Source organism: Anastrepha obliqua, chromosome 4 (genome assembly GCF_027943255.1).
Source record: "Anastrepha obliqua isolate idAnaObli1 chromosome 4, idAnaObli1_1.0, whole genome shotgun sequence".
In the NCBI taxonomy this organism is placed as follows: Eukaryota; Metazoa; Arthropoda; class Insecta; order Diptera; family Tephritidae; genus Anastrepha; species Anastrepha obliqua.
In genome coordinates, this window is record NC_072895.1 from 115,055,349 (window position 1) to 115,074,216 (window position 18,868).

Here is an 18,868-nt window from a genome sequence, read left to right on the forward strand (position 1 = left end):
GGATACTTGTTTTTTATTTTCGTTTTGGCAACTAGAGATTTTTGTCTCTTTTTAAATGTTTCCGACACTTATAATTTCTCAGTTTTGTTTCACTTTTCTCCTATTCAAAGGATACTTGTTTTTTTTATTTTTGTTTTGGCAACTAGAGATTTTTGTCTCTTTTTAAATGTTTCCGAAACTTATAATTTCTCAGTTTTGTTTCACTTTTCTCCTATTCAAAGGATACTTGTTTTTTATTTTTGTTTTGGCAACTAGAGATTTTTAAAGTCTCCTGGCAGGATCGCCACTTAACTTTTGCACGAAGAGCGGAAGGTTTTTAAAAATTAAACTACCTTGCTTGGTGTTTCAATAAAAAATCTCCCTCTCTTTATTCATCTTTTCTTATTTATAACTTATTTACTTACTACTACATTCATAACCCTAGCTTCTGTGAAGCTTAGGATTCTATGTATATCTTAATTCTATGGAAAGCGGACCATAAGTGTTAGGTGACGGCCGCTTCCTCCATTAGCAAAGTGTCAATGACATATTTGACACTTTCGCTAATGGTACATAAGTGCTTCTTTTAATTCTTTATTTATTGGGGATTGGTGTGTGGTATTAACCTATGGTTAATTGTTTACATACTGGGTAAGTAGTGTGTGGTATGGGTGGCGTTAACTTGTATGTAACGGGTGATTATATGTCGAATAGTGTTTAAGGCAGGCCGATTATGTTGACCATAATGCGGTCTAAGCGCACGAAAAACATAACACAGTTGAACAATTTGTAGACGTTGTTGCGGTGTGAGTCTTTCCATGATGAAATGCCAAACGCTGTTCAACAAATCCACGATAACAGTTTGCCACAACTCGCGCGCGGTCTGTAAAAAAAACGCAAATGAAAAAAACTCCTCTTAATTGATCACCCGTTATGTACATCATGAAGTAAATAACAGATGCGTACGAAGAAATAATACCAATGCATAGTAGATATGTTATAGTACATAGGAAGTTGCTATAAATTAAGGTAGTGCCAGATTGGACGAATTCTGAACAATATCTATACAATATTGTTGTTGGTGGGTGTTAAAACAACAATAACTAAATAATAATTATATAATTTTATTTAGAATATAACAACTTAAATACTTTTATATATTGAAAACTGGTTGTGTATCTTGAGCGAACGATGTCGACTATATTACTGATCGTGTTATGATGCGCATTGCGCAGTCATGAGTTATGTATGCAAATTATGTTTTTCCTTACTGGAATAATACAATTTGTTTACTTAAATCTATGTGTTTCACAATGATGGTTTGGCATTGTATCAGCCTGGTCAAAGAAGATATCAATTTCATTTTCAATTTAATTTTTATTACGCAGCAGCATAATGCTGAGCTGGCGGATTTGTAAGATGCAAAATATGTTTTCTCAATTGTGTTTACATTTAGCATTGTAATGGGGTAAGTGGTCTGCCGTTAACTCCCCCTTCTCTAAAATGAATCGCCCTCGATTCAACGATTTCTTTTGATAGAATATTTATTTTATTTTGCAACTCAAAATATAATTTTTCTTGATTTCTTTGGAACTTTTCTTGCTTTTTCATTTGTATAAACAATATCAATTTATGAACTGTATATGCTATTATTGCCAGTGACATGAAGGTCAATAATGACATTGATTTGGGATTTTCAATATACGAATTTCCAATTTTTTCTAAGAAATTTATGTTAGTGAACTTTGAAGTGTCGTCATTTGAGTTTACAAATTCAAGTATTTCATAATTTTTAAAATGATTTTGTTTTATAAATTTTACAATTTTTCCTCTGGGGTTTTCATATGTTTTGTTATCTATATTCACACTTGTATTAAAAGTTATTAAATATGTACCATTTATTACAATTTTATTAACTGTATGTTTCCCTGAAACTAATATAGCCCCATCTCTTATTTTATCTATTTGTTTATTATTTTCTTTGATTTTAGTGCAATTAGCTGGCTTTTTATTTAACAAATTTATAAAACATGTATTTTGTAATTTTTGCTTACAAAAAATATTACTTATTTCAATTTTACATTCTTCAATAGATATAAATGTGTTATTACATAATGCTATTTCATTCTCAATTATTAATTTCCCATCATTTTGTGATATTGGTCTGGTTTCAAATAACGTACAAATATTATTTATTTTGGGATATTTAATATACAATATAATTAGATCTGATTTTTGTATGATTTTAAATGTTGAAACGTCTAATAAGTCTGTCAAGGTTACTGCTTGTAATTCGTTCTGAATTATTTCTCTTGTTTCATCTGTATGAAGTATATGTGAGTTTAATATTCCTCCTTTTGCTAATGTAATAGTTTGCAAAATATTTTGTAATTCATATATTATCATTTTAATTCTCTGTTTACGTATTATTCTTTCATACGAAATTCCTGTGATACTGTTTACTAAATTCGTTAAACGTCGTATTTCATTAAATATTTCAGAATTTGTCGTTAGTTGTTTATTGCTATTTTCAATTAAATCATTAATTTTATTTGAAATAAAAATGTAGTCGTCATGGTCAGGTGTGCCTGCTATCCACTTCCATACTGTACCTATTTCATTAATTCCTCTCTTTGTTCTAGTTTTGTCCAATTGAATTAAAGAAGATTCTATAATTTGGAGTTCTGATTCTATTTCTAGAAAGTCCGATGTAGAATAAGAATGTTTTTCTTTTTCTTGTAAAAAATATAATTTTTCTTCATTATATAAAGTTTCATAATATGTTAAATTTGTAACATGGAAAATGCTTCCAAACGATTCGTATAGCAATGCTTGTTCATTCTGTATTAAAATATATTCGTCGTTTGAGTAATTGATTATGTCCGCCTGGATGAGAGTAATAAAAGGTATGAAAAAATACCCCAAGTACATTTCCTATAAAATAATATAAAAAAATTTTAACTTTTAATGTTATCCTTATGTATTATTCTGTTTCTGTTATTAATTACTACCTTATTTGCTAAGTTCTCTTTTACTTGTTGTCTCTTATATCTGGGCTTTAACTTATTTCTTTCACCTACAATTTTTTCAAAAGTATCTTGATTTCCCTAAATTTGACAAAATTATATTCGTATCCGGGATGGGATAGCGATCGGGAATAGTATGAGCATTCAATTTTTTGTAATCTATCACCATTCTAAATTTTGGTGAACCGTCGTCGTTAGTACCTTTTTTTGATACCACCCAAATGGGTGAATTATAAAGACTTTTACTAGGCCTTACAATATTTTCATTCAATAATCTTCCAATTTCTTTATTTACGAAAGAATTCACAGACAGAGGATATGGGTACTGTTTACTCCATATCGGCTTTTCATTTTCTGTTCGTATTTCCGCTCTTACATCTGTTCTAAACGGAAAACTTGTATCAATATTTGCGTGTTTTTCCACTATTCTCTGCTTTATTAAAATTCTAAATTCCTCAAGGTTTTTACCCTGATTTCTCCTTTCTGGAGTTTTATAAGCTCTTACTAAGTGAGAGTCTTCACTGTTTTCATCAAAACTTTCATTGACTGCCTGATCTGAACCTTTTTCAGTTTTCATGGAATAGTTATCCCTTATATTACCTGAATATTCATCAGCTATTGCTTTAGGATCTTCAGGTGCCAAAGACAAACATTTATATGGCATACTTTTACCGGTAAATCCCTCGGTATATGCTGTAGAAATTTTCTGATCCACAGTGTTTATTTTATAATTAATTTTTTTATTATTTTTTCTTTTCTTATTGCCGGTATTTTCTTCGGCGGGCGCCTTAGGATCCTTTTGTCCCAAGGGGTTAAAATTTTCTTTTTTCTCGTTTTTATTTTCATACTTTTCTTTTTTGTTGCAGTACTATCATCTGCTGGCGCCTTAGGACCTTTTTGTCCCAAGGGGTTAACATTTTCTTTTTTCTCTGAGTTTACTCTTTCTTTATGGATGTTAATATTCATACTTTCATCCATCTTTTCGTTCTCATATTTTGTTTTGTATATTATTTTGTTGCTACGTATATCGATACGTGCTTCTATTTTCTTTAAAAAATTATATCCTAAAAGGATGTCCGAATCCAAATTATCTATTTCATAGAATACTTGTCGAACTCCGAATAAATTTATTATATGGTAATATTTTATAATAGAATAACCATTTACAGTTCTCACTCTTTTATAAATGGCTAATTCATTTCTATTTTGATATACTCCCTGCTTAATATAACAAGAAGTTGCTCCGGTATCTACCAGTGCTTTCAATCCTTTATTGAGTTTTTTATCATAAACTATGATGTAGGGGAGGTCGTTTCCCTTTTCCCTAAAAAATGTTCTTCATTTAAATTGTTTATTTTAGGAGTTTTTCCTTGCGGTCGAAAGCTATTATTACTTTCTCTTCGTCTCTTGAAGCCTTGCATATGTTGGTTCTGAGGCCCTGAACTTTGTTGAGTAGTATTTAACCCATTGTCTGAACTACTTGTCTGGGGTTTGTTATTCTGATTAAAATATCTGCCACCTTGTTGACCAAAAGGGTTGTAATTCTTATTGTATGACCTGGAGACAGATGGATCTACGTCCATTGGTTCTGGTTTTGGTACGTTATTCCTTGTTGGGAACCTCAAATTATTATTGGGATAATTTGTTGTCCTAGCTCTGCTTCTTTCATTTGCAAAATTTTTAGCAAATAATGCCCTTTGGTTGTTTGATTCTAGTTCCTGTGCTTTTGCCAAAGCATCAGGCAAATCCTGAGGATTGAGAGAAAATATTATGTCTCTTAAAGGTGCATTGAGACCAGTTACAAATATTCTTAAGGCATGATCCCTATTCTTTTTATTAAGTTCTTTGGCTATATCGGATGAGCTACTATGAGTCATTATTGTTTTATTTATGAGTAAGGTCAATTTTCTATTGACCAAATTATAATACTCGACAACTGTCATTGATCCCTGGCGTAAGACACTCAGTTCCTGTTCTATAATGTGTATCGGCCGTTTGTCTGAATAAGCAAAATCTAATCGCGCAATTATTGCATCAAAATTCAACACCGTACCATGATTGGTGAGCGTGTCATTCGCATCTTGTGTGATCTTGTTTCGCAAAATAGTAAGGGCTGCAAAGTATCTTCTACTTTTCCTTATATACAGGCTCATAGCATTATGTGCTGCCTCCCTCCAACTAACGTAAGAATTTAATTTCCTGAAAAATCTGGAAGGGATTTAACAACATCAAGAGATTCTTGGCACTGTATATTTTCGTCAATAGACTCAGTCACATAATCCGTCACCCTACGAGTATCTATCTCAACTTGAGATCGTAATCGTTCAACTTCCTGCCTTAAATTTATTGTGCTCTCCGCAATCAATCTTGTAATTAAATCAACTGTTAAGTTAGCCATTTTTATATCTTATTCTTTTGTTCACTTTTCTTAAAATTTTTCTTAAATAATATAGGGCACTTTTCAATTTTATGATCCCCACTACATTAAATCAACTGTTAAATCAGCCATTCCTATATTTTATTATTTTGAATACTTTTTATTCTTTTGTTCACTTTTCTTAAAATTTTTCTTAAATAATATAGGGCACTTTTCAATTTTATGATCCCCACTACAATATTCACAATATAATAATTTTGAATATTTTATTTCACTGGGAGTATTCCCCATTTACTTATTATATGTATATGATATAACTTACATACATATATCATTTTTTATCTTCGGTGCATTTGTGTCTCCTCTTCTGCGAAGAACGTGCTGCGCCAGGAAAATGCTCGCTACAAGGAGCGCTGCCAAATCGGGCAAAAATGTCTTGTCGTTTCTATCACGGGGAGTTGCTGCAAAAGCTGCATGTCAAGCCGCTGCTGGTGTTAATGGCAAAATTGTTGCTGTTATTGTTCTTTGCTATTGAGTCTTTGTTGAACCGGAGCTCGATGCCTGCACTGCGATCACTTTTAAACGCTCTGGAAGTGGAGAACAAGGCCCTTTACGTTGGGCGCCAATTGTGTTTTTCCTTACTGGAATAACATTTTTTTAAAAAAGACGTGCTTCAGTTGAAGACCTAGTAAAAACTAAACTTTATTCTATAAATTCCCTTATTTATATCTTTACAATTTGTTTACTTAAATCTATGTGTTTCACAATGATGGTTTGGCATTGCATCAGCCTGGTCAAAAAAGATATCAATTTCATTTTCAATTTAATTTTTATTACGCAGCAGCATAATGCTGAGCTGGCGGATTTGTAAGATGCAAAATATGTTTTCTCAATTGTGTTTACATTTAGCATTGTAATGGGGTAAGTGGTCTGCCGTTAACTTGCATGTGAGTAATACGACATAAGCGTAACTGCTACAATATATCTAAATATATTTGTTAAATCAACGATTACTTGACGGATACTTATTTCAAATTAATACCAACTGAATGATGTGAAACACTACAGAAGTTGAGTTGGGCCAATTAGGTGCGAACAACGCCGTTGTTTAGCGAGTTTTAAAACGTCCGGGGTTCCCCGCGACTGGTGGCGCACTCCACGGTGAATCCCCGACGAAGTTTACTTGACGACTCTAATTACCCAGTTGATATTTTGGTTCAGTTCAAAGTTTTCATCCTGCGATTTATTTTTTACAGACTCAATGTTAACTAATACATCTTTGGAATTATATAGGGGAAGTCGGGGTATTATTGGACACACTTTCATTTTGTACGAAAACTCGCAAAAAAAAATTTTTTCTAAAAATGCGAAAACTTAGTTTTAAAGTACGAGAAATAACCTTCATTTTGGTATGACAACTTGATCAAATGGTATGATATTGTACAGTTAATATCAGTTAGTGCAAAATATCGATTTTCGCGATTTTCAAAAATCTCGGGGAATTATTGGACAGTTCGTAAATTAATAGAAAATTTAAATTATTGTTCGATAATTTTTATTTGAGAATGAAAATGAAAAAATAAGACTTAATTTACAAAATAAATTGAAATTTGACAAGAAATATTATTGTGGACCGCATTGAACATACGTAAATGCATTGGGGTTCTCTCCGGCGCAACTCAAGTGAACACCTCGATCACAGGCGATGCAATGGGCCGTGTTTCGGCGGTTCTCCTTCTTGGGCATATTTTCCATGCAAATTATGCAGAAATCAATGTCTTCCTCATCGTCGGTTTCAGTAGAAGACGGTATTTTCTTCAGAGGAGTCTTTGGTTTTCCACGGCCTTTTAGTTTCTTTGTTGATGGTGTGCTTTTTCGTTTCTTTGCTGCTGGTGTGTCGCCTTTCTCCGATAATCTCTCCTGTTTCTTCTTAGCCTTTTCACGTATTTCGGTTACACATTCTGGCGATGTCAAGACGGCCGATTTCATTGGCTTACGACCACGGTTTGACTTCTTAACTGGCGTGCCAAGTTTCAGCGGACCTACCGATGTCAATGCAAGGCGGAGGTCTTTGACCGAAACCGCAGTGCTTGTCGATGGTTCGGATGTCGTGATTTCTTCATGAGCTGCGGTTGATATTGAATCCCCAGACATAATGATTCGACGCTGATTATCGACATCTTGCGGATTGAATGGAAAAATTCCTGACGCTCGAAATCCCGCCTTAATGTTTTTTGGCGTCAAGGCAACGTCTAAGGATTGGTCGACGATGAGTGGTACATGATGTAAATCAAAAATCACGCCTACGTTGGAGTTCTTCCAAGCATCATGTTTTATGGTGAACATGTTCTTGAAAGGGCCAAATACCGAAACATCAAGCGGCTGCATACGATGCGTGCAATGCGGTGGGAATGAGATCATGGTAATGCCGTGCCTCAATGCCAATTCAATGGCCTCAATCGACAAATGTGACGTGTGATTGTCGAGAAGCAGAAGAGTTGGTGAATCCGCATTCGCGCCCGTGTGTTTGATGAAATGTTGCATATATCGGATGAAGTCTTCAGATGTCATCCACCCAGAACCATTTGCGAAACCAACTGCGCCAAATGTTGCATGCGTCATGTACACCTCTTTCATGTTGTTCCGTGGGAAGAGATAAAACGGCGGAATTGATTGCCCCGTCGCGCTAACGGACAATGCTAGAGTCACATTTGTGCCTCTCTCGGCAGATGTTGATGTTCCTACACGCTTTTTTCCTTTCGGTGCAATTGTTTTGACTACTTTCGTTGGCACAGTCGGGCATGAACATTCGTCCATGTTCCAAATTCGATGCGATTCGAACTGGGTGGCACTGAACACAGACGACAGATTGTTGAAGAAGGCATCGACATTCTCTTTGTTGAAAGACTTTGCACGATTCTGACTCACTTGTTCCGCTGTTCGTAATGACAAATTCCAGTGACGTTTCATGAAGGCCAATTGCCAATCCGTACTTGCCTCTTTGTTGGCATTCCATGAGTTCGGATACGAAATGCCGATCTTATAAGCATATTCATATGCAAGTTTTCGCAGTTCCTTCAAACTCAATCCATAGTTGATGTTGCTGGCGTCAAGAAGGTATTTCATCAGCACACTCTCTTGCTCTGCATTGAAAATCTGAAAGAAAAATAAACAAGCTGAAAATTATGTTCATTTCATGAACATTTTGCTTCCTCATAGAGATAAAATTTTTATTATCATTGGATCATTTTTAATATTTAGGATTTTTTGCGGGTTAAAATGCGCATGAAATGCGGTTCATGAAATGAATATAAAAAAATTTACGAAAATGACAAAAATTGAAATTTTTCGGATATCTGACATGAAATTATAGAAAATTCTGAAGTAATGGATCATTTCTAAGATCAGGTTCGTATTCTACGTGTAAAAACTTGCAAAAATCAGCCCTAAATCTTTTGTAACAAAAAAAAAGTCAAATTGCACAGATTTGTGCTATCAACTTATAAATTAATGTAAAAAAATTACGATTGAAGCATTTTTAAAAAATTCATAATTTGAAGGAAAACAAAGCTTTCTTCATGAAGCAAAATAAATGAATTAATGAATAATAATAAATTTAATTATTTGTGATTGAATAAAAAAAAATTAATGAAATTAACACAACACACACATCAACATTATCAGCAGCAACGTCAATATTTGCCTTGTCAAAATTCGAAATGTGCCAAGCCAAAGTGCTTTTTGGAATGTGTTTCGCCTTTGCAGCTTGTCGAATGGAGTTCTTGTGCAATTTCACCAGCTTAATCGCCTCCAAAATATTGTCGAAATCAATCGTCTTTTCTTTCTTGGCATAATAACGCGGCATTCTGTCACAGAAAACTTTATAAGTCTAAAATAATTATAGAAATTGACAAAAAACAAAAGCCCTGATAAAATTATGTATGAAAAAACACTTATACATATCAATCACACGAATTTATATTGTAAAACATCAAGAACTAAGTGTCCAATAATACCCCCGAGAAAAGTGTCCAATAATTCCCCGAATGCTTACTTTTACAAAATGTCATAGTAATATACAAAAAACACAATGCAAACTTCATGCATAGTTCCTTTATGCATCGGTGATTTAAGGTTACACGAATATTATAAATATACTTACCTGAATTAATACGTTGAAAACAGCAGTCAAAATAAATATAATACTTAGTGCAAAAAAAAATTTCACAGTGTCGAATTTTTTTACTCTTTGACAGCGCCAGATTCAGCGCGTGTCTAAACAGGTCGACTGCCTAATAAAAAGTGAGCTGATTACGATATAAGTGCATGGCTATTGGTTGATACCTCTAGCGTTACGGGGAGGAAAGATACCGAGCTGTCCAACAATTCCCCGTGTCCAAGAATACCCCGACCTCCCCTATGTTTTTAATCATATTGTAGGTTGATCCCCATCTAGTTGGGCAATCCAGTTGAGGTAGGGCTAATTTTTTTAGTTCAAAAATTTCACGGTAACCGTTGGAATTTTTTTTTATGTACTTGGTCAAATTTCGGCAGTTCATTAAATAACTTTTTATCACAGGATCTTTAGTGCTGTCTAATGCGCAAAGTTGAGCAGTATGTGCTGCACAGCGGCAAATCTCAATGTCTCCCATTTGTATTTTTAATGTGTCATTAAACATTTCTATGTTTTTCAAATAAACGTCATTGGCTTCATCTACATCGTCTCTATCTTCTTTTAAAACGCTGCAGTGGGATAAAATTTTTGATGATTTAATCATGTTTGCCCCATTATCAGATGTGATGGACACAACTTGATTAAGACCGACACCATATTTGCTCAATATTTTCATAATTTCAGCAGCAATATTTCGGGAAGAACTTGATGCAACACCCTTGAGTTCTACCATTCCGAGAATTCTTGATTGAATATTGTAATTATTTATATATTGTGCACTAAGAGCAAATATATTACGTGATAGACGAGATGCACTATCGATTTTTAATGATATTAAGCGCTTATTTAGTTCTTTTTTGACTTCCTCTCTTGTATTATTTGCAACTTGTTTTAAAACACTTTACAACTTCGGCTGTTTAAGGTAAACGGTTTGTTGCTCTTTTCACTCTAACCACGACAGATGGGATCTATAATGTTTTTCATACTTTTAGAATCTAACACATTAAATGGAATACTTTCCTCGGTGACCAGTTCAATAAAGCTTTTAATTAATTCCTTTTTGCTAATTTCAATTTTAACTGATTGTTTACGAAATCCAGTTTTAGCAATTCCACTACCAGAACTGCTTGAAGTTTCATCATCACTAATATTAACTCTATGTACATTGCTTAAATGATTTTTTAGATTAAACTGCTGTTATTGCATATAGTAATATTATCATCTTCTTTCACATTAAAATGTTCAAAAATTCGGGTTTTATTCAATCCCGGAGCCACGATGATCTACATACTAACAGCTGTATACATATATTAACTAAATATGGGATATGTATCGAAAACTTCAATTCGCTATCCAAGCTATTGTCGCAGTTATTGATGATGTATTCAAACAACTATAGTTCTTATAAGCAGCAATAGATGGACTCAACAGATCTATAGATCAACATGCCTCTAAACATCTTGTCGTAAAGGGATTGCATTTCCGTGCCCCTAATGGTAGAGTTCGCTTCGATGTCATATCCAGCCCAAGTCTTGGTGGACACGTTGTTGGCCACTAACATGTTACTGCACCCTAAAGAAAGAGCGTAACTCTGCATATGAAGCCAAGCAACGTATCCCCCATTGTCCGAAAAACCAGTAGTACCCGTGTGCGTCTTGTATAAATTAAGATAAGTGCACACGCGGGTACGACTGTCTTGGGACGAGACTCTCATGTTAGCAACCTTATATCGAGGGGTCTTGCCAGACAAGATAGCAAGAAAATCCACATTTTGAAAAACTTGTTCACACAAAAAGCACGATACCATATTGAATTATTATACATACATATTATATATGTACGCCTATTGACAAAGTTTTCTTTACATATTATTTAAGATCGTTAATTAAACACAGTACATTTGGGGATGCTTTGTCGCTGTTAAAATATTTAATTGATTTTTAAACACTCCCAATTCGACAAAATAAAAGGCCATCACGTTTTATTTATTTCATCAATTTCTTTATTTTAATATTTTGTCTACTACTTCGACCCGCCACCGCCGAAAATCATATACCAATTGAACGCGTCTTAACCGACAAAATCAAATTCAAGCAAAAGAAAAAGAACATAAGTCCCGCTATAATTCATATATATATGTATACATAAAGAGTCTTAGGAATTAGGTATTTATGTAATAATAAAATCAAAGCCTACTATGTATTAATACAAGCTATCTCGTTTTAACCAAAGCAATTAGTCTTGTTCATTTTGCATGTCACTGCAACAAACACACACATACATATGTGTACATATCACATGAATTTATATTATATTAATATGCATATAAGCGTAAGGAAACTTACATTAGGTTGTGCCATCACAATAAAGCGATGTTTGTTACAGTGACTTCAACAGTCGCCTTCTAAATTTATCGAATAAAAATACTTTTGAACAAACAACCAAAATTCTAAGCTATCACTGGGGTATTTTAAATGAAGGACATGAAATGTCTTAAAGCAAGTATCAAACGCACTCAAAAAACAGGGCATCTCATATTTGATTTCATCAAAGTAAACATAAAATTTAGCGTCACATAAATTATAGCCAACTGCAATAATTATTGGTTGTAAGGTCTCACCGCGATCATAAAGGGAAGTCGTCAGCTTGTTTAAACAGTTTTCAACATCATTTGCCGTAACAACATGAAGAATAAACGACATCTGCGAATTTTTGATAGTAGACCGGTAAATCTTTCTAGCGGTATTTGCTTTTCGTTTTATTGTTGGACGCAGCAAAACATGAAGCAGTAGTGCAATGATCTGTTCTGAACCTATGTATATGTTTAGAAATAGTAAGGATATGTAAATATAAATATGTTTGAGTAAATGCCTTGACAAACTTTTTTCTTGTGATTTTATTGTTTCCAATTGTTGCAAGTGCGCCGGATCCGTCAACTTTGTTTTTAGCAGTGGGATAATTTTGAGATTAAAGGTCTTCCATTTATCGACGATGGATGTGGAATGTGGATGCAAATAACTAAAATCGATTTGAATCTAAAAATAGATTGATACTGTTACTATATGTATATGTATTGTACTATGGTAACTCGTAAAATTTGGAAAACATTCAAATTTTTATATGATTGCCCTATTTATAATTATCATAAGCACTTTACTTACCAGGTTATACCCCAATGAATGTGAAAAGAGCTTCCAATTTTGTAAGACTTCAAAAATTCTGTTTTGTGTACCGTTTGTGCTTAGAATTTCTTGTCTTCGTTTTTTAAAACACTTTCGCCAATTTTCCTGCACGTCATTCCACGGCTCCGTAAAAAATTTTAGCCAATCTTGAGCCTTTGCAATTTCTAAAGAATGAATCAAAATGTTGATAATGGTACACATAAGACGTAGAAAAATTCGGCTTCAGTATACCTGTTTCTTCTCCACAGATTGAAATATCAGCTTTTGGGGATTCACCACCTATATTGCTTTTTTCATAAACAAATTCACCCGTTCTCTTTAAACGTTTTGCAGTATTATAATATTTGTCATACAATCTTCCTGAAGGCCGCGATCCAATTAAATAAAAATAAATTGTCTATGTAGAAAATATCCAAATAAAAATACAGTTTGTCAAGAATGAGTTTTCACACTGAAAATAAACACAAATTTTTTCAAAGTGATCAAGAGAAGTATTAATTAAATTTCTTTGCAACTTGTTTTTTGATGATTTTTATTTATAAATACAATAAATTTAAAGGTATGCAAAAAATAGCACAAGTTCATATAAATAAAATTTCAAAATACAACAAAAACCTATCCCACTTTGTTTTGTTAGTGTCAAACAACTGTTTTCACTACATCGCTTTTAAAATTTTTTGGAGCTTATTCACGGATGAGCGGTACTTTAAGTTACAAAAGCTTTACATTCCTATTTCCTATGAACTTTCTGTCAATAGCTCATTAGTTTTTGCTTTGACGGGACGGAGATTATTAAAATATGTTCTGCAGCTAAAGGGTTAATTGAAACTGGTTGGTACGACTCAACACTTGGAGGTTGGAGGTGACCAATTGCTTGAGCTAAACTACTTAACTGTTCAACTAACTCCTGTTTAATACGTTCATTACTTTCATTGACGATTTCTAACACTTGGTCTTTGTTTAAATATATTTTGTCGAGAAAAAAAGGTCTTCTTGTAGTCCAAAATTTGAAAAAAAATCTACTACGTGAAATGCTTCTTAGAAATTTCCGCGAACAGATCAATTATATACCAATACACTAGCGTTTTAAATATGCATTCAAAATAACATGCCAATTATTGTCTTCGAAACGGAAAAAATAATTTGAATACAGATTCATACGTATATTCAACAAAGTATATTTCGAATATACTTGCTTTGACCGAATTAATTCACAAAGGCGACACTTCAGAATTAAGTTTAATTTTATAGTATTAACTAGCACCGAAAATTCGAATCGGAAAATACAAGATATGCTTGTAAAAAAAGAAATAAAAATGTTTGAAAATTTACTTCATTAAAAGAACAGAATGTCAAGATTCAATACACTTTTTTAAGTTATTCAAATATTTGATTGGCAGTGAGGAGTTTAGTAACAGGTTAAATCAAAAAACCTTTATAAACTTTTTTGTTAATTAGTCAAATTCACTTGTCACAATTTGCTTCTTATTTAATATTTTTATAGTAGAATTTACTGAAAACCACTTGAAAATAGTTTGAAAGAGCACTTACAGTTTTTTAATATGTAAATATAAATGTAGTACAGTCGGCTCCTTAGAATTTCAAGCTTCCTCGTCTTATTTTATTGGAGTTTGCTATGTTGATACACGTCAACCAGATCCAAGTTTTTTTTAATACATGAAGGCGTGGTCCTTAGAATTTTAGGCTTCTTCGTCTGAGTCCTTAGTTCTTTTAAGCCTTGAAGTTGGGCGCCAATTAAGTTTTATGTTGTTATAGTTATTTTATTTACAGCGATATAACTCGCTTCTTCAATTCCAACTTTACAACTGATCACTTAAAATTAAATGCTTCTAACTCTAGCCTATTATTTATTACGCATCATGCTATTGCTGTACCGCAATTCCACATTCCTTAACAAAGTTACGTTATTTTAAGCCGCCCGCACAAGTAAAGAACAATAAAGTGCTAAGCCGGTTCTGATACTCTGTTATCATTTAATGATCATTAGCGCTTAGGTAAATTAACCCAGCATATATTTCAAGAGTAGCAGCAAAGGGATACTAGCTGCTATGTTAACTTGTATATACTCACTATAGAGCCGCGGTACCCATTAGGATCGTGAATAACTTTAGAAGAAGAGCTTGTTATTGACTGCAGTTTAAATATTGTGAATTTTCCACGTCTTCCAGGAAAGTCGTGTCTACAGATATTGTATCGCAGGCTTTGACATCAGAATATACCTTAAATAGAAAAGTTTTATTTTGTTTACCGAATAAAATTCAAATTTTATGTTTTTACTTACATTTGCGATTTTCCATTGCTGAAGCTTGAAACGAAACTCCACTTTTTCTCCTAACTTACGTTCCCGGAATAAGTATGTCAAGTCCTGCTCTTCCAAATATCTTAGCCGTTCAAGTGTTATAGATTCATCTACGATTTGTTAAAATATTACACATTTACTTAATAAGTTTATTTCATTTACAAACAGAAATCGATGCATGTAATTATTTTCACACTTTTTATATGAACAATAAAAGCAACAACACAACCAAAGCCAAATAACGGAATGGTTGCATGACGCCGTTTCACCAGCATTTTTGTTAATTTACAAAAGTTATTTTTAATAAACCTACCTTTTAATGTTTGTAAAATGTAGCTGAATCCCCAAGAGTCTAATAAAGATTCCAGTCCGTCCTTTTCTGCAGATTCCATTTTTATAACTTGCACACACAATTTACATTCAACCGGCTTGCTCAAAGTTTTCAACCAACTGATTGCAGCGAGCGTCGGCGAAGTTCCGTTACAAACAATAACAACAGCAACAACATGGTCCGCTTCTATTATTGCAATCGTTTATTTTTTAACTGCTGTATCAATGGTTATTTTAACATAAGGAATAGTAGTGGCACAATTTGCCACTGCCAAAACAACCTATTGAAATTGTTAAAAGGCATTTTCAGGGAGAAATATTTTAACTGATTGGTACTGGTATAATTAACCAAGGTTTATGGTTGATTTAGTTTTTTTTCAAATGTACAATTTTATTGCAAAATTAACCAAATAAGATCAGTTAAATCACACTAAAAAAAAAATAACATTAGAAAAAAAATACGATTTACGTAGGTTAATTTTACTGAACAAATAGTAAGTGAAGAAAGTAACAATTTTTGAATTAGTTAATTGTACCATATTTGTTGGTAAGAAAACAACAACAAAATGTAAGGAAAATTTGAACTTTTTCAAACAGTTAATATAACAAGCTAAAATTGTTAAAATTACAGCAACAAATTATACAGAGCGCGCACTAACCGAAAAAAAAATTTTAATTTGGCCAACGTTATTTTTCTGGGTGTAGACAAAGGAGCTGTTGGCATTGACGATGTGATCATCGACATTCTCGCCATCGACTGCCACGATTGCAGTTTGCGTCTGGTGGAGGGCAGTCAATGTTGACATATTGAATCCGCTTATCCATCTAGCTAACTCGTCAGGTCCCCAGTTAGTGGCGTTCGGCAGGTTGACCATGCTACAGTTCAGAGTAGATCCGTTGGCTAATGGCTCTACGCTGACCTAAGCATTGAAACCGTTTAGTTTCCACGCTCCGCATAACTCACTTCCCGACCGTCAGACATTTTACTGTTCATCACCATCATACCGGGACTCTGGGCTGCATATACATATGTACGTTGGCTGCCATTGACTTGCCCAGATCGGACGATAGGCGAATGCATATTTTGTGAGCCAACTCCCTCTCAGCACCGGCGATGTCTGAGCCGAGCCGAGAGTTCTCTGCATTCCATAAAGTAGACCACACTTCAGAGAAGTTGGGTATGTTGGTGAGAGGCTGTTGCCTCCATCCGGGGACCTCTAGGGAACCTATCATAATAGACGAGTCTACAACTTGCGACTGTCGATCTACCAATACGACGATGACCTTAGTTATGCCTGGTATCATCACCGAGTTTGCAGAAGGCATAACTCGCACTGTCATTAACGTGTCAGTGAAACCGTTTGTCGTGTGGGTCTGAAAAGCGCTGTAAAGGTGGTTAACGCTGCCAGACCATAAACCACTGTCCAAAAAGCGCCCGATGTAAGGGATAACGCTACGCTTCCCCAGCATCTCTGATCTAACAGGAACGGCAGTCCACAGCATATCGGCCTTGTTTGCCTGAAATCCTGGAGGCACGTTAGTGGATACTTCCTGAGAGAGGAAGGCCACATAGGGGAGACCGGGGTAGCTTCGGCACTTTTTTTTTGAAACTCCATACCTCAATATATATTCAACACATTGTATGTTTGAACAAATCCCACGTTATTTAAAAATAAAATGTTATGGAGACATTTTTTGAAATGGTAGTGTAGACAAAATATTTTAAGGTCATTGGAAAAAACTAAAATTTGCTGAATGTGCCCCATGGCGGGGTAGCTCCAGCACTTGACGGGGCACCTTCGTCATTCATGTTGTATACCTTATTAAATAAAAAGTTCTTTCAAACATTTTTTCTTACATTATATTTTAATAAATAGTATATCAGTACAAACGAAAAGCATATTTCATTTAACTGTAGTGAAAAATAGTGCGTCCTGGGCCAAAAATAATAGAAAGTTATTTGATGTGGAAACTACTTAGATCAGTCTCAAAAATATATTTAGTGCGACAACGTAATGTTGAAGCAGGATTCACAGGGTTTGAAAGTTTAAATAAAATTTCACTTTTCAAAACCAATGATATATCCTCGTTCTCGGGCTTTACAAATATAAGCTGCGGAATGTCAAGCTTCCTAAAGAAGCTAACAGTGAATGTACATTCACTAAGACTCTCAATGATTTCAGCAATATAATACACTTTTTTTTTGGAGGTTTGAGAAGGTAAGGTAAGAACGAAATTTCCTACACTAAGTTCGAAGTCGTTTGTCAATTTATCGTTTGAAAAATTGTCTACCTCCGGCGTTTCCTTACCATCAACAAAAGATCCAATTGATCAGTATCTGCGTATTCAATGCTTATGTTACTTTCGTCAGAGGAATCAATTTCCTTTCGAAACATACGTTTAGGCTGTTTGGTCTTTGGGCGAGAATCCTTTTTAACATTTTTAGTATTTTTGTCGTTTCGAACAATTCCTTTAGCTGAAAACCGTATAATTCTTTTTGCTGCTTGAGAATTTTTTCCAATAACTCTTTCTTCCATCCTTTTTTTCTCACAAGAACTAGTTAAAAGTCGAGAGCATCCAGATTGAGCAGTCTATTCAGAAGCGTTCAAATGGGAAATGGAACGAATTTGTTCTGGTGTTTTGGTTCCACCAACGCTTTCATCTAGCTGAAGTGGGTCTTCCATAGCTACACTATTATTAGACTGAAGCTGAAGAGGTTCAGTCAAACCACTTTCATCCGTTTGTTCTACCGCAGCGAACTCATCTTCGCTAAAATTTTGAGAGTTGTAAGGATATATCCCGGTTGACTGGAAACCACTGATTATATTATATATTCTGATTTGAATGCTCTTTGAAATGGTAAATTAGATAGGCGTGCAACTTCGTATATCGTTATTATCTTTCCTGGATTGTTTGTCATAAAATCTGTAAAAGATGTTTGAAGAAATTTTTTAAACGGTCCGTAAACTGATACGTCAGCTTTTTTCGAGAAACCTTTGAACCTTGCTAAACTAGTTCGCTCTGGCTTTCGAAAAGACAGTCTCGGATTACGTTTCATAAACCCATATAGCCAGTCTTCCCCAGCTTCTTTCGTAACATTCCATTTTTCAGGAAAATCGTATGCCAACTTCTTAAAACTTTTGTATGATGGGTCATATTGATAATAACTACACTTTTTAATGTAGTCCACTAGTTCGATTTCTTCATACATCGTAAAAACTTTCTCGAGGTAAACTTTGACTGGTAAATAGTATTGTAACCGGCTGAACAATTTTGTTTTTTTTTACTCGTGATTTAATTGTTTGTCGTTTTATATTGTATTTTTTCCCGGCAGACGTTGCCGTTTCTGCACCGGTTAAAACTTCTGCAACTGCCTTTTTCATCGCGTTTTCATCAATATCCGATTGGGTTTTACGTTTATAATGACGAACCATTTTTAATTATCTAGACAAATTTATAAAGGAGAGAAAAATTTACTGA